The sequence below is a fragment of the Myotis myotis genome, unplaced genomic scaffold (assembly GCF_014108235.1).
Source record: "Myotis myotis isolate mMyoMyo1 unplaced genomic scaffold, mMyoMyo1.p scaffold_m19_p_4, whole genome shotgun sequence".
Lineage (NCBI taxonomy): Eukaryota > Metazoa > Chordata > Mammalia > Chiroptera > Vespertilionidae > Myotis > Myotis myotis.
This window is the reverse complement of record NW_023416346.1, coordinates 69980179-70003383: the sequence shown is the minus strand read 5'-3', so window position 1 is coordinate 70003383 and position 23205 is coordinate 69980179.

The window sequence follows — 23205 nt, the reverse complement described above, 5'->3', positions numbered from 1 at the left end:
AGGGAGTACCCATATGACTGTCAGCTGATTTCTCAACAGAAACTTTGCAGGCCAGAAGGGAGTGGCAGGAAATATTCAAAGAGATGAATGCCAAGAACCTACAACCATGATTACTTTATCCAGCAAAGCTATCTTCAGAATTGAAGGTCAGATAAAGAGCTTCACTGATAAGAAAAAGCTAAAGGAGTTCATCACCACCAAACCAGTATTATATGAAATGCTGAAAGATATCCTTTAAGAAGAGGAAGAAGAAGAAAAAGGTAAAGATACAAATTATGAACAACAAATACACATCTATCAACAAGTGAATCTGAAAATCAAATGAACAATCTGATGAACAGAATGAACTGTTGATTATAATAGAATCAGGGGCATACAAAGGGAGTGGACTGACTATTCTGGGGGGGGGGGAAGGGGTGAGGGGGATGCTGGAAGAGACTGGACAAAAATCGTGCACCTATGGATGAGGACAGTGGGTGGGGAGTGAGGGAGGAGGGTGAGGTGAGAACTGGGTGGAGGGGAGTTATGGGGGAAAAAAAGAGGAACAACTCTAATAATCTGAACAATAAAGATTTAATTAATCAAAAAAAGTAAAACAAACAAACAAAAAACACACAAAAAAACCCCACAAAGAAACACCACTAGACATGTATCAGAGTAGTTAAAATTAAAAGGAGTGGGTGGGTGGGAAGAGATCAACCAAAGGGCTTGTATGCATATTGCACAACCCATGCACACAGACCAGTGTGGTGAAGACCTGGGGCAGGGGGCAGGGATGGAGGGAGTCAATGGGGGGGGGGGAGGGAAAGAGGGGACATATACTTTCAATAATAAAGATTAAAAAGTATGACAAAAAAAATCTTGACATAAACGAAAATGTAAGTACAGCATATAAATATCTATGGGATACTACAAAAACGATTTTGAGAGGGATGTTTATAGTGTTTAATGCATGTACAATAACTCCCTTATTTTGCAGGAGATATGTTCCAACACCCCTTGTGGATGACTAAAACTGTGAATAGTATCAAATCCTATATATACCATGTTTTTTCCCTAAACATGCATAACCATAATAAACTTTAATTTATAAATTATGTCTACTAGGAAATTAACAGCAACTAGCAGGGAAAAAATATATAATAACATGATGTAATATAATTATGTGAATGTGGTCTCTTTATCATATCAAAATTGCCAGCATCACTACTCTTGCACTTAGGGGATATTTTTAAATAAAGTAAGGGTTACTTGAACATAATCACTACTATACAACAACAATTAATCTGATAACTGAGATGACTAAGTGACTAATGAATAGGTAATTATACAGTGTGAATGTGTTGGACAAAAAGATGATTTACATCCTGGTTGAGATAGAGAAAGATGGTGTGAGATTTCATCAAACTATTTAAAATGGCATGCAAATTAAAACCTATAAATTTTTTATTTCTGAAAATTTTCATTTGATATTCTGGAGCTCAGTTAACCATGTGTAACTAAAATTGTGGAAAATAAAACTGCAAATAAGTGGTGTTATATTAACAAAACAGAAAGATTGCAAATAAACAACCTAACTTTACATCTCAAGAAACTATGAAAAGAACAAACTAAATCCAAAGTTAACAGAAGGAAGGAAATAACAAAGATCAGAACAAAACTAAATACAGACCAGAAAAAAACAATAGAACAATTTAAAAAAATAACACCTATTTTTAAACAGATTAACATAACTGACAAAACTTTACCTTCACTAACTAAAGAGAAAAGAGTGAAACAAATATAATCATAAATGAAAGAGGAGACACACAACCGAGACTACAGGAATGTATAGGACCATAAGAGAGTCCCATGAAAAAATATATGCCAACAAATTTTATAACCTAGTAGAAATAGATAAGATCCTAGAAGCATACAACCTCTCAAGACTGAATTAGAAAAAAAAAACAAACAGAAAACCTGAATAGGACAATAATGAGTAAGAAGATTGAATCAGTAAGCAAAAGCCTCCTAACCCAGTAAAGCTCAGTACACATGGCTTCACATGTGAATTATTCCAAACATTTTTAAAAAATGTAATGCCAATTGTTCTCAAACACTTCTTAAAAATTGAAAGCCAGGGATCTCTCAATTTCATTTTATAAAGTCAGCATTATCCTGAAGCCAGATAGAACACTAGAAGGAAAAAAAGATGTAGGCCAGTATCTTTGATGAATATAGATAAAAAAATTCTTAACAAAGTATTAGGAAACGAAATTCAACAACACATTGAAAGAATTATATGACCATATTGGATTTTTCCTGGGATGGAAGGTTAGTTCGACACACACAAATCAATAAATGTGATACATCATAATTAAAGGCTCTAAATGGTGAAGATATAGAGAAACTGAAATTCTCAAAACATTGCTGGCAAGGATGTAAAATGGTACAGTAAGTTTGGAAAACAGTTTAGAGTTTCTTAGAAAGGTCAATAAACAAACTTAACATATCAACCAATAATTCCATTCCTAGTTATCTATCCCAAAGAAATAAAAACCTATGCCTAGAGCAGTGGTTCTCAACCTTCTGGCCCTTTAAATACAGTTCCTCATGTTGTGATCCAACCATAAAATTATTTTCATTGCTACTTCAAAACTGTAATGTTGCTATTGTTATGAATCATAATGTAAATATCTGATATGCAGGACGGTCTTAGGCTACCCCTGTGAAAGGGTCGTTCGACCACCAAGGGGGTCGCGACCCACAGGTTGAGAAACGCTGGCCTAGAGAGTTTAAAAATGGTGGCAGGGTAAATGGATGCTGCACAGACACTCTCCTAGGAATAAACTGGAATTACAACTAAAATACAGAAAATCTGCCTGAATAATCAATGGAAGACTCACTGGAGAGAACCCTGATAACCTAGAACCCAAAGTAGAGACCACATAGAGACTAGTAGGAGGGGCAGATGCATGGAAGGACTGGCCTGGTGCCAACAGACAGCAACTGAAGTTCTGGAGAGATATCTCAGCTGTGGGGGGTTGCCACTTAGACTAAGCTGGGACTCTCAGTAGAGAGCACCAGAATTGAGAAGGGTACCCACATAACATCTGGCTGTGAAAGCAGCAGGGTTGCTGTTTGCCAGGGAGATATGGCTGGAAATTCAGGCACCCTCTTAAAGGGCCAAAACACAAAATTCCCTGTGGAGCCACCCACCTTGTGCTCTGGAAGAGGGAGGGCCGAATGGATTGCAGCTGTGGGAGCAGAAGCCAGGATCAAGAGCTCTGGGGTTAGAGCTCAGAAGGCACACACCATGGTTTCCAAACTGGCCAGGGCCACTTTCACTACTCTTATCGAACATTGCACTGGAAGTCCTAGCTAGAGCAAGCAGCCAAGAAGAAGAAATAAAAGGCATCCAAATTGGAAAGGAGGAAGTAAAACTCTAATTATTCGCAGATGACATGATACTTTACATACAAAACCCTAAAGACTCCATAAAAAACTACTCAATTTAATAAATTAGTTTGGCAATGAGGCAGGATACAAAATCAATACCCAATAATCAATGGCTTTTTAATATACCAATAATGAATCCACAGCAAGAGAAACTAAATAAGCAATCCCATTTACCATTGCAACAACAACAACAACAAAATTAAGATACTTAAGAATAAACTTAACCAAGGAAGCAAAAGACCTGTATTCAGAAAACTACAGGACATTGAAAAAATAAATGGAAGATATAAACAAGTTGAAGAATATAATGTGTTCATGGATTGGCAGAATTAACATCATTAAAATGTCCATACTACACAAAGCAATCTATAGATTCAAAACAATCTTATTAAAATACCAAGAGTATATCTCACAGATCTAGAACAAATACTCCAAAATTTATATAGAATAAAAAAAAAACCCAAATAGTTGCTGCTATATTGAGAAAGAAAAACAAAGTTGGAGAAATCACAATACAAGATTTCAAGTTATAGTACAAAGCCACCATAATCAAAACAGCCTGGTACTGGCATAAGAACAGGCACATAAATAAATGGAACAGAACAGAGACCCCAGAAATCAACCCAAGCCATTATGCTCAATTGATATTCAACTCAACACAGGAGGCAAGAGCTTACAATGGTGTAAAAAGAGTTTCTTTAATAAATGGAGTTGTTAAAATTGGACAGATACTTGTAAAAAAATGAAACTTGACTACCAACATCATCATACACAAGAATAAACTCAAAATGGATAAAAGACTTAAATGTATGTTGTAAAAGCATAAAAATTCTAGAAGAAGTGATAGGCAGCAAAATCTCAGACATCTCTCATAGCAATATGTTACGGACACATCTCCTAGGCCAGTGGTTGGCAAACTGCTGCTCGCGAGCCACATGCGGTTCTTTGGCCCCTTGAGTGTGGCTCTTCCACAAAATACTACGTGCTGGCGCACACGTACAGTACGATTGAAACTTCATGGCCCATGCACAGAAGCCGGTATTTTGTGGAAGAGCCACACTCAAGGGGCCAAAGAGCCGCATGTGGCTCGTGAGCTGTCAGTTTGCTGACCACTGTCCTAGGCCAAAGGAAAGTAACTAAGGAGAAAATAAACAAACAAGAGTACATCAAAATAAAAAAGGTTTTGCACAGCAAAAGAAACCATCAACAAAATGAAAAGTGAGCCCATTGTATGGGAGAACATATTTGTCAATGATACATATGATAAAGGGTTAATAACCAAAATATATAAGGAACTCACACAACTTAACAAAAGGAAGACAAACAATCCAATTATAAAATGGGCAAAGGATCTACCAGTAAACAGAAACTTCTCCAAAGTGGACATACAGATGATCAATAGACAGGAGAAAAAATGCTCAGTCACTGATCACAGAAATATGCAAATTAAAACGACAATGAGGTATCACCTCATACCTGCCAGAATGGCTACCATGAATAAATCAACAAATGATAAGTGCTGGTGAGGATGTGGAGAAAAGGAAACCCTAGTGCACTGCTGGTGGGAATGCAGACTGGTAGAGCCATTATGGAAAAACAGTATGGAGTTTCCTTAAAAAATTAAAAATGGAATTGCCATTTGACCCATTGATCCCACTTCTAGGAATATATCCTAAGAAACCCAAAACACCAATTAAAAAGAATGCATGCACCCCTATTTTCATAGCAGCACAATTTACAATAGCTAAGATCTGAAAATAACCCAAGTGCCCATCAGTAGATGAGTGGATAAAAAAGCCTTGGTAGGACAGAAAAATATGGTGGCTGGCAGGATGGAGGTGAGGGATAGGAAGTGAGTGAGTGAGGGGATGAAAGGAGAGTGTGTGGATGTGTGTGGTGTGTGTGTGTGAGTGAGGGAGGGACAGTTAAGTCCAGCAGGAACCAACAGAGGCTGGCAGACCAGGCTCGCTGGGACAGGGAGAAACTACCACGGTTCTGGGCACTCCCTGGACCAGCCGTGGGCAAACTACTGCCCGCGGGCCGGATCTGGCCCATTTGAAATGAATAAAACTATTGAAAAAAAAGACCGTACCCTTTTATGTAACGATGTTTACTTTGAATTTATATTAGTTCACACAAACACTCCATCCATGCTTTTGTTCCGGCCCTCGGGTCCAGTTTAAGAACCCATTGTGGCCCTCGAGTCAAAAAGATTGCCCACCTCTGCCTTGGACTGTGGGACTCAGGCACGGAGCCCACTTCATCTTGAAGGGGAGAGCGGCCTCTTCTAGGAACCCATCAGCACCACCTCCCAGACAGGCCTTGGACACTGCCCGTGACCCAGCAGCCACTCCAGCCAAAATCCTGCTGCCCCAGCTGCAGACCATGGATCCCAGGACCTCCACCTCCAAAGGTGCACTGCTCCCGCAGCAGTAAGTGCAACTTCCCCCCCTCCCCAGGGGCAGACCTCCAGATGCCACATGTTCATAGCAGCACAATTTACAATAGCTAAGATTTGGAATCAGCCTAAGTGCCCATCAGCAGATGAGTGGATTAAAAAACGTTGGCACATCTATGCAATGAAATACTATGCCGCAGTAAAAAGGAAGGAATTCCTACCATTTGCAACAGCATGGATGGAACTGGAGAGCATTATGCTAAGTGAAATAAGTCAGTCAGAGAAAGATAAATATCACATGACCTCACTCATTTGTGGATTATAATGAACAGCATAAACCGATGAACAAAAACAGATCTAGAGACAGAGAAGCATCGATCAGATGCCCAAACCGGAGGGAATGTAGGGGAGGGTGGGGGTAATGGGGGAAGATCAACCAAAGGACTTGTATGTATGCATATAAGCATAAGCAATGGACACAGACAACAGGGGGTGAGGGTGAAGTCAAGACTGGGAGGATGAGAGGACAATGGGGGGATAAAGACACATTTGTAATACCTTAATCAATAAAAAAATGTTTTAAAAAGCTGTAGTGCATTTATACCATGGAATACTATGCAGCAGTAAAAAAGAAGCATCTCTTACCCTTTGAGACAGCATCGAGAGACCAGGAGAATATCATGCTAAGTGATCTCACTCATATGTGGTATCTAAGTAATAAAATAAACTGATGAATGGAGTGGTTCCAGAGTCATGGAAGCATGGATCAGAGTGCAGAATCTCTGAGGGAAGGCACGGGAAGGTGGGTGGGAAATAATCAGCCAAGAACCTTGTATACAAATATGCATGACCTATGGCCACAGATAATGGAGCGATGAAGGCCTGGGGTGGGGTGGCGGGGGCGGGCTAGAGTGAGTCAATGGGGGATAAAGGGTCATATGTCATCCTATTTAATAAAAGAGTAATATGCAAATTAACCATCACTCCTCACTCTGTCAGTCTGTCACAAAGGTGGCTATGGCCGTGGAACTGGAGTGAGCAGGAGGCTTGTGTTGCCCCTGGCGATGGAGGAAGCCAAGCTTCCTGCCTGCCCTGGCCGGCCCTGAGCTCCGCTCAAGGCTACAAAGTTTCAATTACAGAAGATAAATAAATCCCAAATACCTGCTTCCAGCCACTGTGGCCTCCACTCAAGGAGGGGCTGGGAGCCTCGGTTGCCAGGGGCAACCCGACCTGGGCTCCACTTAAAGCTACAAAGTTTCAATTGTAGAAGTTAAATAAATCCCAGATACCTGCTTCCAGCCTGCAGATCAGGCCAGCCTGAAAATGGCCCTCAGCCCCTCACCCATACTGGCCAAGCACCCCAGCGAGACCCCCACCCACCACCCTGAAGGGGCTGTGGAAAGACTGCAAACAGCCATCAATGCCTCACCCAGGCTGGCCAGGCACCCCAGTGGAGACCCCCACCCTGAAGGGGGTGTGACCAGCCTGCAAACAGCCATCAGCCCCTCACCCAGGCTGGCCAGGCACCCCAGCATGACCCCCCCACCCTGAAGGGGTTGTGGCCAGCCTGCAAACAGCCCTGAGCCCCTCACCCAAGCTGGCCACCTCCCCATGGGGTGAGGGTCCCCACTGGGGGGCTTGACCAGCCTGCAAACAGCCATCAGCCTCTCACCCAGGCTGGCCAGACACCCCAGGGGGAACCCCCACCTTGATCTGGGAAACCCTTCAGGGCAAATCAGAGGGCCCCCACCCATGCACCAGGCCTCTATCTTGTATAATAAAAGGGTAATATGCAAACTGACCCTAACAGCAGAAAGACTGGGAATGACTGGTCACTATGACACACACTGACCACCAGGGGGCAGACGCTCAATGCAGGAGATGCCCCCTGGTGGTCAGTGCGCTCCCACAGGGGGATCTCTGTTCAGCCACAAGCCAGGCTGCCAGCTGCCAGCACAGCGGTGGTGGTGGGAGCTTCTCCTGCCTCCTTAGCAGCGCTAAGGATGTCCAACTGCAGCTTAGGCCTGCTCCCTGCTGGCAAATGGACATCACCCGAGGGGTCCCGGGCCGCTAGAGGGATGTCTGACTGCCAGCTTAGGCCTGATTCCCCTGGTAGTGGGCCTAAGCCAGCAGGTGGTCATCCCCTGAGGGGTCCCAGACTGTGAGAGGGCACAGGCTGGGCTGAGGGACCCCTCCCGAGTGCACAAATTTTTGTGCACTAGGCCTCTAGTACTTTCAATAAAAAAGAATAAAAAAATATGCCTACATAAAAATAAATAAATGTCGAACATCAAATTAATAGAATAAAAGATAAAAATCTTATGATTCTCAGAATTGATGTAGACACATAACTACATACTATTATCCTTACTTTATAGAGAATCATGCTGAAGTATCCTATCTAATAATAGAAAAACATGGTAATTAACCATACCTTCGCTACACTTCCCATTGGCTAATCAGCAGGATATGCAAATTAACTGCCAACAAAGATGGCGGCCGGAAGCCATGCAGCAGAAGTGAACATGAGGCTTGCTTGCTCCAGTGATGGAGGAAGCCAAGGTTCCCCGCCTGCCGTGGCCCAGCTCTGAGCTCCAGATGCAAAAATGTTGCAATTATAGAAGCTAAACAAACCCCAGATACCTGCTTTCAGCCAGCCATGGCCTCAGAGCTGGGCAGGCTCTCAGCTCCAGTGACAGCAATAGAAGTTAAATAAATCCCAGAATAAAAAAATAATAAAAAAAAAGAGGCTGGGAGCTTCAGTTGCCCACCAGCCTGAAAACGGCCCTCAGCCCCTCACTCAGACTGGCCAGGCACCCCAGTGGGGACCCCCACCCTGAAGGGGGTGTGACCAGCTGCAAACAGCCATCAGCCCCTCACCCAGGCTGGCCAGGCATCCAAGGGGGACCCCCACCCTGATCCAGGATATCCTTCAGAGCAAACCAGCTGGCCCCCTCCTGTGCACCAGGCCTCTATCCTATATAATAAAAGGGTAATATTCAAACTGACCCTAACAGCAGAAAGACTGGGAATGACTGGTCACTATGACACACACTGACCACCAGGGGGCAGATGCTCAATGCAGGAGCTGCCCTCTGGAGATCAGTGTGCTCTCACAGGGGGGAGCTCTGCTCAGCCACAAGCCAGGCTGACGACTGCCAGTACAGCAGTGGTGGTGGGAGCCTCTCCTGCCTCCTCAGCAGCACTAAGGATGTCTGACTGCAGCTTAGGTCTGCTCCCCGCTGGCAAGTGGACATCCCCCGAGGGCTGCTGGGTTGCCAGAGGGATGTCTGATTGCCATTTTAGGCCCAATCCCCTGGGGAGCAGGCTTAAGCCAGCGAGTGGTCACCCCCGAGGGGTCCCAGACTACGAAAGGGCACAGGCCGGGCTGAGGGACCCCCTACCCCCGAGTGCACATATTTTTGTGTACCAGGCCTCTAGTATATAGATAAAATAATGTAATGTTGGGTAGTCTCTCAAAATAATCCAATGGTGGAGAGCAAAAGAAGGTGAGGGAGAACAGATGAAACTTTATGGATATGTATTAATAACTGTTCAAAGGATTCATGAAAACACTGAGTTTCACAACATATTTCTTCACTTATGTATGTTTGAAATATTATATAAAAATGTTAACCAAAAGGAAAAAAAATAATAGATGTTGAAAAATTATTTTACAAAAAAAAATCCACCTTTCATGATTAAAATCCTCAATAAATTGGGTAAAAAAGGATAACTCTGCATAATAAAGGACATATATGACAAACCCACAGCTAATATTATATTCAACATTTTGAAATTGAAAGCCCTTTTCTCTAAGATTAGGAAAAATGACAAGTGTGTCCACTTTCACTACTCTTATTCAGTATACTACTGAACATCCTAGTTAAAGCAATTAAAAGCACCCAAAGAAATGAAAGGCATCCAGATCTGAAAGGAAAAAGTAAAATTATTTTTATTTGCAAATGTTATGTTCTTATATAGAGAAAATCCTAAAGACTCAACTAAAAAGCTTTGGAAGTGATCAATGAATTCAGTAAAGTTAGAGGATATAAAACCACCATATAGTAATTAATTGCATTTCTAAACACTGACAACACAACATTTGACAAGGAAATAAAGAAAACTGTCCTGTAAAATAGCTATAAAAACAAGAAAATATGTAAGAATCAATTCAATCAAAGAAGTGAAAAATCTATACAATGAAAACTACAAGACTCTGAAGAAAAAAATTGAAGAAGACACAAACAAATGGAAAGATATCCCATCTTCATGAATCTGAATTTTTAATATTATTAAACTGTCCATACTACCAAAAGCCATCTACAGTTTCAATGTAATCCCTATAAAATTCCAATGACCTTTTTTCACAGAAATAGAACAACAATCCTAAAAATTGTATGTAACCACAAAAGATCTCCAATAGTTAAAACAATCATGAGAAAAAGGAATAAATTCAGAGGCATCACCCTTTTTGTTTTCAAAGTATACTACAAAGCTCTAGTAATTAAGACAGTATAGTTCTGGCATAAAAATAGACACATAGCCAAATAGCACAGAATCAAGAGCTCAGAAATAAACTATATACTAGTAGATTCAACTAATGCTTGACAAGATAAGCAAGGAAATTCAATGTGGTAAGAACAGTTTCTTCAAAAAATGGTATTGGAAAAAAGGGACAACCATATACAGAAAAAGGAAATTAGACCCCTATCATACACAACTTGTATACATTAACTCAAAATTAATTAAGGACTTAAACATAAAATCTAATAACTTAAAACTCCTAGAAGAAAACAGGGAAGAAACTCCTTGACTTTGGATTGGCCAGTGATGTCTTTGGAGCACGTCAAAAGCATATGCAATAAAAGCAAAAATAAACAAGTGGTATTTAAAAGAGCTAAACTTAAAGAAACACTTCATAGAATGGTGGGTACCAGAGGCTGGGAGTGAGGGAATTGGAGAGATGATGGTCAAAGTGTACTAACTTGCAGTTAGATGTTCTGAAGAATAAGTTTGGGAGATCTAATACACAGCATTGTGATTACAGTTAATAATACTGTATTATATGCTTGAAAGTTGCCAATAGAGTAAATCTTAAATGTGCTCACCACAAAAATAAATGATAGTTATGTGATGTGATGGAGGTGCTAATCATATCCTATACTAATAAAAGACAAACATGCAAATTGACCATACTTACGCTATGCCTTAAGCCACACCCACCAGCCAATCAGAGCTACTATATGCAAATTAACCCAACCAAGATGGCGACCGGCAGCCACAGTGCTGGAGCAAGCAGGAGGCTTGCTTGCTCCAGTGATGGAGGGAGCCAAGGTTCCCCGCCTGCTGCGGCCTAGCTCTGAGCTCCACTGAAAGCAACAAAGTTTCAATTATAGAAGGTAAACAAACCCCAGATACCTGCTTTCAGCTGGCCGTGGCCATGGAGCTGGAGTGCGCAGGAGTGGGTTGCCCCTGGTGATGGAGGAAGCCAAGCTTTCAGCAGGCCTCCGCTAAAGGCAACAAAGTTTCAATTATAGAAGGTAAATAAATCCCAGAATAAAAAAAAGAAAAAGAAAAAAAGGAGAGGCTGGGAGCTTCAGTCACCGGGGGGCTTGGCCAGCCTGAAAACATCCCTCAGCCCCTCACCCAGACTGGCCAGGCCCCCCCGTGGAGACCCCCTCACCCTAAAGGGGGTGTGGTCAGCCTGAAAACAGCCATCAGCCCCTCACCCAGGCTGGCCAAACCTCCATGGGGTGAGGGTCCCCACTGGGGTGGACATCCTCCCAGGGGTCCCACATTGCAAGAGGGCATAGGCCAGGCTGAGGGATCCCCTGAGTGCACGAATTTTTGTGCACTGAGCCTCTAGTTGCAATATATAAGTGTATCAAATTAACATGTTGTACACCTTAATCTTACACAATGTTATATATAAATTATATCCCAATTAAAAATAATAATTTATAAATGAAGTACTAGATCTGACAAGTATATATTTAGAGTTCCATTACTTTTTTATTCTTTCAGTTTTTTTTGTTGAATTTGTTATGTAAGCGGTTTCTGACATCTTGAAAGAGTTAATAGTGCCATGAGGGCTATGTGATGAGGCCGGGATTATACACATCTACAAAACAGAAAGCAAAATTATTAGAATTAGGCAGTCTCACCCTTTCTCAAATTGAGACACCCTTTCACACTCCAATTTTACCAACAAAATTTGTCTTAAATAGCATACTTAGGAAAATTTTTCTAACAACTTCAATGCAGGCATCCCCCCTCCCCCATGTACTTCTTTCTTTTCTTAATAGAAAGCAAATATAATTTCATTATGAACCTAGTATAAATTTTTATTGCTTTCTATTTCAATTTTTCTTAAACTTGGAGCACTTTCCATGCCAAGTAAAGAAAAAAAAAAACACTTCTAGCTTTTATTTAAAATATGTTTTCATTTATTGTATTTTGTGTATGTCATAAATTATCAACTTAAAAGGCACTGTCATGTACTCTTTTTCAGTAATTCTTAATACATTTCCCTTTTTGATTCTATGCACTTTCTAAAATTATTTTTTTCTTACTCACTTTCTGAAATGTGCTCGTGTCACTTAACTTTAGCTCTTCTATATATATTTTTCATTGAGAAAATTATTTTTGGAAGTTGAACAATATATACATTGAAACTGTTTTTCTCAGACATATTACTAATGACTAGCATTAAGTTACTATCTCCTATTAATCTTCAAATATAATATAATTACACTTTAGAATGAAGTACCATTATAATAAGTTGTTAATTTAAGTAAAAGATTTTTAGAGTTGAAATTTTATTCTCTCATGAAAGTCACCATCATATTTTTCTCCCTCATTAAATGCATGGCTATCATTAGCAAACTGGTTTTCTTTCTGCAGGTTAGTGATTCCATTATGAGAAGGGTTATATGACTATTCATTTTTTTTTCTGTGTGCATATGCATCTGTGTAATATGACTGTTACCTCTCACACAATTTAAACTTCAGCACTAATTTAGAAAAATCTTTGACCCTTTGGTTTCAGTTTGGTTTAGTCCAAGTGATCATACCAAAATATGAGTAACACTAAATAATACTATTACTATAGGGAGAGGGGAGGAGATGATAGATAGATAGAAAGAAAGATGATAGATAGATAGATAGATAGATAGATAGATAGATAGATAGATAGAGCTGATAGCAAAAGAGCCCAAAAGAAAGCACACAGCCTTTTTCTTCTAAAGAGACCACTAGCATACTTTAAAATTGGGACATATGTTTAACCTGTGACTTCAGTTTTGTTTTTGCCACAAGCATCAGTATGGTAAGAAATGTTTATAGAATAGAATGCCAAGTTTTAAAGTAGTTATGCAATTACCATTGATGGTAAACATTGTGAAGATTTGAGTAATTAAGAAATTTTAAACATGTAATGTTTTATTTGCACCCTTCAGTTATGTATTCAGAACCTAATTATGTAAATAATAATATTATAAAATAATTCTGGGCCATTAGTAATAAAATTGTAATACTTTGTATTTTAAAATATAAAATTATTTTATTGTTGTGTTTCAGAATTTCATTCAATGATGATGAATTTCCACATTGACCAAATACTGATTTTAATACTTGGCCATTTTGGATTCAACTAAAATATGTATTCAGTGTTATGTACTGTGAAAACAGTTTCAAGAGTGGTATACCTTATTTTATCACCAACTTCCCAAAATTTGTATTCCATGCCATAGGAATAAGTTCCTTACTATAAACTTTCTACTTAAATAAATTTACTTTAAAATGTTATGTATGAAAATCTTGTTTCTTAGAGCTAAAACTTGATTCCATCTGAGCGCCACGCTGATTTCATATGGCAATTACCACTTTCTTTAAATCCTGAAAAGCATGCTCAAAGATTTATTCTGAGCTTTCAAGATTAAAGAATGTGAGTTTACATTGATGCCTATGAGCCTTAGAAAAGGCAAATGCCAATTCAGCTCATTTTAAACCATCCCACTTTTCTGTTTCTAAGTAGCTATGAGCATGGACTATGCAGGTAAAAGGACCAGGGTTGGAATTTCGGCTCTTGGAGAAACCTTGGTGTGACCTTGAGCAAATGATAATAAAATTAGATAAGACATTTAAAGAGAGACAAGCTGTCAGAAGATGAAAGCTATTATCATTTCCCCATAACCAATCATCTCCAGGAGAGGATGTGGGGCAGGGTAAGATCTCAATATTTTAAGATGAGCTTAAAATCATCTTGCTTCCTTTGAATGTCATTTTAAGAGCTAATATGAACTACTCAATTACTGATTTTTCAACTTAAATACTACAGAAATAATTTGACTTCCTCATTCTTTATAAGTAAACATATTTTAATTATTTTTTTCCGTACAAGATGAAAAAATTCTAAAAAAGTATTTGAGAGATAAAAAAGCCATATTTCCAACCAGAAGGATAAGAAAACCAATGGTGCCCTTTCATGTTAAATTATAGGTATTTGCTAAAGAATAAATGCATGGTGAATGAATGAAGTTTCAGTTTTGTCAAAGCTAATATGTTATGTGTCCCTTTATCTTTAAATCAATAGATTTACATGAAAATAACATATACTATTTTCTCTGATTCTCACAATGTCCTGTAAAATGATAAGACAGCTATTATTTCTAGTTTACCAAAAGGAAAAAAAAAAGTCTCATCAATATTAAATACTTACCCAAGGTAAATTGAAGGCTTGAGGTCTGTTAACACTTAAGGCAGGATCCTCTCTGTTAACACTTAAGGCAGGATCCTCTCCACAATACCATTCTGTGTCCTTGTACTTCAGCATGGTGAAGGTAGGCTGAGAAACATCTTCCTAGAGAGTTTCCTTACTTCCTTATAGTCCTTAAATATGCACTTGGCTGTTAAAACAAACTTGGTGCACATCACCCTCTAGGCTAAAAAAGATTTGAGCTGCAATATCAAGTGTAGACTGTGGATTAGGGATGACTTTGACAATTACTGTCTCCCAAAGTATCACAGGTAATTTACAGAATATTTTCTACACCTCACTCCTGAACCATAGTGGGAACTAAAGCTCAACCTGCCCTACAGAACTCATTACCCAGGACAAATTTTCACCTGATACAGATTTTCTAAAATGATTGCAATCCTGACTAGATAAGGGTATCTGGTCACTTTACTCCAGGATTTCTTAACTTGGGTCTATCTCTGCCCTAGGAATCCATGGAAGAGTTTTAAGAGGGCCCCACATGGACACTTGAAAATATATGGAAAAGTATATGTATATGTATCTAATTTTTCTAGAGATGTGAACATTTGTTTTCATCAGATTCTCAGAATGTCTCCCCCAGAGTTAAGCTCCCACAAGAGGTTCTAGAGAAGTAGAAATTAGACCTTATTATTTAATTTAAAAAAATTAATGTTCTATATCATCTCACACCTGCCAGAATGGCTATCATCAACAAATAAACAAACAAGTGTTGGAGAGGATGTGGAGAAAAAGGAACCCTTCTGCACTGCTGGTGGGAATGCAGACTCGTGCAGTCACTGTGGAAAACAGAATGGAGTTTCCTCAAAAAACTAAAAATGGAACTCCCATTTGACCTAGTGATCCCACTTCTAGGAATATATCCCAAGAAACCAGAAACACCAATCAGAAAGGATATATGCACCCCTATGTTCATAGCAGCACAATTCACCATAGCTAAGATTTGGAAACAGCCTAAGTGCCCATCAGCAGATGAGTGGATTAGAAAACTGTGGTACATCTACACAATGGAATACTATGCTGCAGTAAAAAACAAGGAACTCTTGCCATTTGCAACAGCATGGATGGAACTGGAGAGCATTATGCTAAGTGAAATTAGCCAGTCAGAGAAAGATAAATACCACATGATCTCACTCATTTGTGGAATATAGAGAACTACATAGACTGATGAACAGGGACTGATCCAAAGACAGAGAAACAGCGATCAGACTATCAATTCCCAGAGGGAAAGAAAGGGAGGGAGGGGGTAAGGGGGAGAGATCAACCAAAGGACTTGTATGCATGCATATAAGCCAAACCAATGGACATGGACAACAGGGGGATGAGAACATGAGTGGGGCAGGGGGAGGTTGGGGGTTAATGGGAGGATGAGGACACATTTGTAATACCTTAACCAATAAAGAAATTTAGAAAAAATAATGTTCTATTTATGTTGTGAATTTTTATTATGCTGCATACTTTTAATAAAACTATATAATTTCACCAAATTTTCCCAAATATATTTTGGATTCCTATGGGACTCCTGATGGCCGAAGAGGTAGTTACATTCTATTTCAATTTGAAGTGCTTGTCAATGCCTGCAGCTACTGAAGAATGGGTACTAGCAGGAATTTTCTTATATAATACTAGAGGCCCGATACATGAAAATTTGTGCACTGGGAGGGGGGTGTCCCTCAGCCCAGCCTGTGCCCTCTCCCAGTCCAGGAGCCCTTGGGGGGGGTGTCTGACTGCTGTGGAGAGTGGGCCTGAGCCACAGTCAGATATCCTTAGAGTCACCACCGCTGTTGCGCTCGCCAGCCCTCAGCCTGGCTTGTGGCTGAGTGGCACTCCCCCTATGGGAGTGCAATAACCACCAGAGGGCAGCACCAGCCCCACCACCCATTGTGCCTCTGCTGGTGGCCTCCCTCTGCAGGAGCAACTAGCGGCCTGATCAGGGAACAGTGCTGGCTGGCAAGCGGCCATCTCGGCCCCCCTTTACCCTGCTGCTGCTGCTGCCACCACCAGTGGCCTCCCTCTGCAGAAGGCGACCTGTGCAGCGATCAGGGGACTGCCAGGAAGTGGCTGGCCCATACCCCTGCTCACCCCTCCTCCGCTACTTGTTGCCACAGCCCCCCAATCACCGTCCCCTCCTTCTGCCCACTGGCACCCGCTTTGGCTGGTCTGGCGCCACCCACTTGACAGCCCCCCCCCCCCCCGGGCAACTGGTCATTCTGCTGTTCAGTCAATTTGCATATTAGGCTTTTATTATATAGGATTTGCTAATGATTCTCCAGACTTTATCAGACAGTTATTTAAACTTTGTTTATGATATGCTGCTTTAAAAATTTATGTATGCTTTATATACAGTGGGGCCTTGACTTACGAGTTTAATTCATTCCGAGACCGAGCTCGTTAAGGAGCTCGTTAAGGAGCTCATTAATGCAAATTACTCTATCAACTCAATGCAAAAAATCGGCCAAGAGACAGCTGGTATCTCAAAAAACTCGTTAGTCGGGACACTCTTAGTCAAGGCCCCACTGTATGGGTCTAAATATATATATTTCATACATACACTCATATATTGTGTGATTTTTATCTCAGTGTCATAAATATCAGTTTTCTTTTGTACTACTGCAGATGGTTGTTTTTTCATGTGTTTACTCCATTACTGCCAAAGAACTAGGGAATTTGCCACATTTTTATTATAATCCCTTGATTGACTATTTTTATCTTCTAATGGTTACAACTGAAAAGTGAAAATCAATAATTATATTTATTCATTTATTTAAAAAATATATTTTCACTTAATCTACATTTCTCCAGTTGGTTTTTGCAATCTGTGAAATCTTCATTAAAAATAATAAGTCAAGCCCTAACCGGTTTGGCTCAGTGGATAGAGCGTCGGCCTGGGGACTCAAGGGTCCCAGGTTCAATTCTGGTCAGGGGCATGTACCTTGGTTGCGGGCACACACCCAGTAGGGAGTGTGCAGGAGGCAGCTGATCAATGTTTCTCTCTCATGGATGTTTCTAACTCTCTATCCCTCTCCCTTCCTCTCTGTAAAAAATCAATACAATATATTAAAAAATAATAAGTCAATATGTTAATGCATCCCCTTTCTTAATGAGCACAAAATAAGCAGTGTTCAAGATTTCCAAGTCATTTCTCTTACTGTGTACCACTAGCCTCACAATTCATTGTCATTCTAAAATATGTTGCTGTGTCTAATGAAAATAAAAGAAACCAACCCTTGCTTTTTTATTATTTTTTTATTTTATTGTTTAAGGTATTACAAATAGTAGTACATATGTCTCCTTTTTTTTCTTATTGACCTTCCCCTGGCCTCTCCTACCCCCCAGCACTTGCCCTCGACACCCTCCCCCAGTGTCTTGTGTCTGTTGGTTGTGCTTACCTGCATGCATACAAGTACTTCAGTTGATTTCTTACCCCCACAACCCTCCCCTACCTTCCTGCTGTAGTTTGACAGTCTGTTAGATTCTTCTTTGCCTCTGTCTATTTTTGTTCAACAGTTTATAATGTTCTTTACTATCCATAAATGAGTGAGATCATGTGATATTTATCTTTCACTGACTGGCTTATTTCACTTAGCATAATGCTCTCCAGTTCCATCCATGCTGTTAAAAATGGTAAGAATTCCTTCTTTTTTTACTGCAGAGTAGTATTCCATTGTGTAGATGTGCCGCAGTTTTCTAATCCATTCTCCTGATTATGAGCATTTAGGCTGTTTCTAAGTCTTAGCTATTGTAAATTGTGCTGCTATGAACATAGGAGTGCATATATCCTTTCTGAATGGCGTTTCTGGTTTCTTGGGACATATTCCTAGAAGTGGGATTACTGGGTAAAATGGCAGTGCCATTCTTAATTTTTAAGGAAATGCCATACTGTTCTCCACAGTGGCTGCACCAGTCTGCATTCCCACCAGGAGTCCACGAGGGTTCCTTTTTCTCTGCATATTCTCCAACACTTGTCCTTTGTCAAGTTGATGATAGCCATGGATGATGAGTGACTTTGAGCATATTTTCATATGTCTCTTGCCTTTCTGTATGTCCTCTTTCCAAAAGTGTCTATTTAGGTCCTTTGCCCATTTTTTGATTGGATTGTTTATCTTTGTTTTGTTAAGTTGTATGAGTTCCCTGTACATGTTGCAGATTAAACACTTATCAGAGGTAACATTGGCACATATGTTCTCCCATGCAGTGGGCTTTCTTGTTGTTTTGTTGATGGTTTCTTTTGCTGTGCAGAAGCTTTTTCTTTTGATGCAGTCCCATTTGCTCATTTTCTCTTTAGTTTCCATTGCCCTAGGAGCTGTGTCTGTAAAAAACATTGCTAGGACAAATGTCTGCTATTTTGTTGCCTAAGGTTTCTTCTAAGATTTTTATGGTTTCCCATCTTATGTTTAAGTCTTTTACCATTTTGAGTTTATTTTTGTGTATGGTGCAAGTTGGTGGTCTAGTTTCATTTTTTGCAAGTAGTTGTCCAATTCTCCCAACACCATTTGTTGAAGAGACTGTCTTGTCTCCATTGTATGCTCTTGCCTCCTTTGTCAAATATTAAGTGAGCATAATGGCTTGTGTTGATTTCTGGGTTCTCTGTTCTGTTCCACTGGTCTATATGTCTGTGCTTGTGCCAGTACCAGGAAGTTTTGGGAACACGGGCTTTGTAGTATAGTTTGATATCTGATATTGTGATCCCTCCAACATTGTTCTTCTTTTTCAGGATTGCTGCAGGTATTTGGAGTCTTTTTTAATTCCAGACGAATTTTTAGAGAATTTTTTCTACGTCTTTGAAGTATGCCATTAGTATTTTATTTTTTATTATTATTATTTTTTTTGGTCAAACATTTAATTAACTCATCCCTATGCCGTTGGTATTTTAATGGCATTGCATTGAATTTATAGATTGCCTTGGGTAGTACGGACATCTTAATGATGTTGATTCGACCAATCCATGAACATGGTATATTCTTCCATTTGTTCATGTCTTCCTCTATCTCTTTTTTTAGTGTCCTGAAATTTTCTGAGTACAGGTCCTTTGTCTGCTTGGTTAAGTGTATTCCACGGTATCTTATTTTGTTGTTGTTGTTGCAATGGTAAATGGGATTGCTTTTTTAAATTTATCTTTCTGTGAGTTTATTATTGGTGTATAGAAAAGCCATAGACTTCTGGGTGTTAATTTTATATCTTGCTACATTGCCCGTTCATCTATTAAGTCTAGTAGTTTTTTTATGGAGTCTTTGGGGTTTTGTATGTACAATATCATGTCATCTGTGAATAATGACAGTTTTACTTCTTTTCCAATTTGGATGCCTTTTATTTCTTCTTCTTGTCTGATTGCAATGGCTAGTACTTATAGTACTATGTTGAACAGGAGTGGGGGCAGTGGGCATCCCTGTCTTGTTTCTGTTCTTAGGGGAAATGGTTTTAGGTTTTGCCCATTGAGTATGATGTTGGCTGTGGGTTTGTCACACATGGCTTTCCTTATGTTGAGATATGATCCTTCTATTCACACCTTCCTGAGAGTTTTTATCAAGAAAGGGTGTTGGATTTTGTCAAATGCTTTTTCTGCATCAACGGATATGATTATATGGTTTTTATCTCTCAGTTTGTTTAGGTGGATATTGTACCATCCTTGCATCCCTGGAATAAATCCCACTTGATCACGGTATATGATCTTTTTGATGTAATGTTGGATTTGATTTCCTAGAATTTTCTTGAGGATTTTGGCTTCTATATTCATTAGGGATATTGGCCTATAATTATCTTTCTTTGTATTATCTTTATCTGGTTTTGGTATTAGGGTAATTCCGGCTTCGTAGAAAGAATTTGGAAGTGCTCCTTCCTCTTGAATTTTTTTGGAATAGTTTGAGGAAGATAGGTTTTATTTCTTCTTTGAATGTTTGATAAAACTCCCCTGTGAAGCCACCTGGTCCATGGATTTTGTTTGCTGGAAATATTTTGATTACTGCTTCAATTTTCTCCATAGTTATTGGCATATTCAGATTTCTTTGTTCCTCCTGGTTGAGTTTTGGAAGGTCGTATTTTTTTAGGAATATGTCCATTTCTTCTAGGTTGACCAGTTTGTTGGAGTAGAGTTGCTCATAGTATTTTTTTTTTTTTTTTACCATTCTTCATATTTCTGTGGGGTCTGTTGTTATTTCACTTTCTTCATTTCTGATTTTGTTTATTTGGGCCCTCTCTCTTTGCTTCTTGGTGAGCCTGGCTAGAGCTTCATAAATCTTGTTTATCCTTTCAGAGAACCAGCTCTTGGTTTCATTGATCTTTTGTTTTTTGGGTTTTTTTTCTATGTCATTTGTTTCCATTCTGATATTTATTATTTCCTTCTTTCTACTCACACTGAGCTTTTCATGTTGCTCTCTTTCTAATTCTTCAACTTGCTGAGTTAGATGGTTTATTACCAGTTTTTCTTGTTTTTTGAGGTAGGCCTGTAATGCTATTAACTTCCCTCTCAGGATTGCTTTCACTGTGTCCCAAAGATTTTGGATTGTTTTGTTTCCATTGTCACTTGTTACCAGGATGTTTTTTATTTCTTTTTTGATCTCTGGTAATCCACTTATTGTTTAATAGCATGCCATTCAGCCTCCAAGTGTTTGAATTTTTGTGATTGTTTTTACTGTAGTTGATTTTTAATATTATGCCATTTTTACCTCTGAAGATGCTTGATATGATTTAAATCGTCTTGAATTTGGGGAGAATTTGCCTTTGTCCCGATATGTGGTCTATCTTTGAAAATGTCCCATATGAACTTGAGAAGAATATATATTGTGTAGTTTTGTAGTGGCATGTTCTAAAGATGTTGATTAATTCCATCTGATCAAGTGAGTCATTTAGGATTGATGTTTCTTTGCTAATTTTTTGTCTAGAGGACTTATCCAGTTTTGTTAATGGGGTATTAAAATATCCTACTATGATTGTGTTGCTATCAATCTCTCCCCTGATATCTTCCAGAAGTTTTTTTTTTTTTTAATATATTTGGGTGCTCCTGCATTGGGTAAATACATGTTTACCAGAGTTATATCCTCTTATTGTATCAATCCCTTTAGAATTATGAAGTGGCCCTTCTTGTCTCTTGTTATGTTCTTCACGTTGAGGTCTATTTTGTCAGATATAAGTATTGCTATCCCAGCTTTTTTTTTTCCATATCCAATTGCCTGGTAGATATTTTTTCATCCCTTCACTTTCAGTCTGTGAGATTCCCTTTTTCTGAGGTTGGTCTCCTATGGAGAGCATTTATATGGGTCATGTTTTCTTATCCATTCAGTCACTTGATTTATTTTGATTGCAGCATTTAATCCATTTATACTTAATGTTATTATTAAGAACTTATTTATAGATATTTCTATACTTTATGCCTGTGTTCCTTCCTGCATTTATATTTCTTCTTTTTACAGCATTCCCTTTAGCATATCTTACATTGCTAACTTGGTATTGATAAACACCCTTAGCCTTTTTTTTGTCTGTGAAGCTCCTGATTTCCCTTTCAGTTTTGATTGATAGTCTTGCTGGGTAGAGTATTCTTGGATTCAGTCCTTTGCTTTGCATCACTTTGTATAACTCCTTCCATTCCCTTCTACCTTTATGTGCTTCTGTTGAGAAACCATTTGATAATCTGATGGGGGATCTTTTGTAGGTAACTCTCTGTCTCTCTCTTGCAGCCTTTAATATTCTCTCTTTGTCGTTAACATTTGCCATTGTAATTATAATATGTCTTGGTGTGGGGTTTTTTGGGATTCATCTTTTTTGGGCCTGTGTGTAACTATTTTCTTCCCCATGTCAGGGAAGTTTTCTGTCATTATGTCCTCAAATATATTTTCTAATCCTTGCTGCTCTTCTTGTCCTTCTGGAAGCCCTATTATACATATGTTACTTTGTTTCATGTCCCAAAGCTCACTTAGGCTCTCCTCCTGGTTTTCAATTTTTTTCTCCAGTTGCTCTCCAGTTTGGACTCGTTTCTGTACATTATCTTCTAACTCACTAATTTGGTCCTCTGCTTCTTCCAGTCTACTGTTGAATCTTTCCATAGTGTTTTTTATTGTAGCCATGTTACTTTTGATTTCTTCTTGATTTTTGCATAGGTTGTTGATTTTCTTGTCCATTTGGTGTATGAGCTGTGTGACCATTATTCTGAATTCTTTTTTCTGTCATGCTGCATGCTTCTGTTTCACTTATTTCCTATCTTGGTGATTTCTCTTTTTCTTTCCTCTGGGGATTGTTTCATTGTCTCTCCATTCTATCACCAGAAGGTTCAAATGCCAAGTAGTGGGTGCCTGGGCTGTGTGCAGTGGGAGCTTTGTGCCACCCGAGTGTCAATGAAGAGCTCCTACACTGAGACATGTGGCTGCTGTGGTTTGGTGGGAGTCATGCTTGCCCAGAATCAGAGACACTGGCACTCAATGCAGCCTCATGTGCGCACCTAGAATCAGGGACCCCACCAGGGATGCACTGGAAAAGAGATCCCACTTTCGTGTGCCAAAAATGAGAGTCTTCTAGCACATGCTAAGAGTCAGAGTCACTCTGTGCCTGTGCCGAGATTCGAGTATCAGAGTCTCTGTTGCTTAGTGTGGCCTGGTGCCAA